We start from the raw sequence: 458 nt of genomic DNA, 5'->3' as shown, positions 1-458 counted from the left end.
TCTAAATCTCTCGGGGAGTGGAGGAATTTGAAAGCAGTCCAGAAAACCGCAAAGGAGATGATGGTAGGACGTCGAATTTTCTAGGAACCAATAAAACCCCAAAAGTGAAGATGGGATGGAAATCTACAATTCCCTTTAGGAAAAGGAGAAATCTTCTGGTAGGCTAAGGCTCTGTAGCTCAGGGGTTAGAGCACTGGTCTCGTAAACCAGGGGTCGTGAGTTCAAATCTCGCTGGAGCCTCAGTGTCTGGTTTTCCTTCCTAGATGATTTGAGGTCTGTTTTCTCAATGACAAATTGTGATGGAATATAAATAACTATAGAATCAGAATTCCTCAATCTGTAGACATCCGTTTGGCCCTGCATTTACAGCGTACAGGAATTTTCTAACAAACGAGAACCTTTTAAAACAAGAAGAGATGAAAAATAAAGCTTCTGAGTTTTCCCAACTGTTGTGAAAC

At 41.3% G+C, this 458-nt stretch overlaps 1 non-coding gene across 1 annotated transcript; it reads left to right on the top strand.

Annotated features, from left to right (window-relative positions):
* Positions 1-167: 167 nt before the first annotated feature.
* TRNAT-CGU lies at positions 168-240 on the top strand. The gene has a single exon. It is a non-coding gene; the product is annotated as a tRNA-Thr (tRNA).
* Positions 241-458: the final 218 nt, after the last annotated feature.

The sequence above is a fragment of the Choloepus didactylus genome, chromosome 7, assembly GCF_015220235.1.
Source record: "Choloepus didactylus isolate mChoDid1 chromosome 7, mChoDid1.pri, whole genome shotgun sequence".
Taxonomy (NCBI): Eukaryota; Metazoa; Chordata; class Mammalia; order Pilosa; family Megalonychidae; genus Choloepus; species Choloepus didactylus.
Note: the sequence above shows the minus strand (reverse complement) of the source record. Positions and strands in the feature narration are given on the sequence as shown.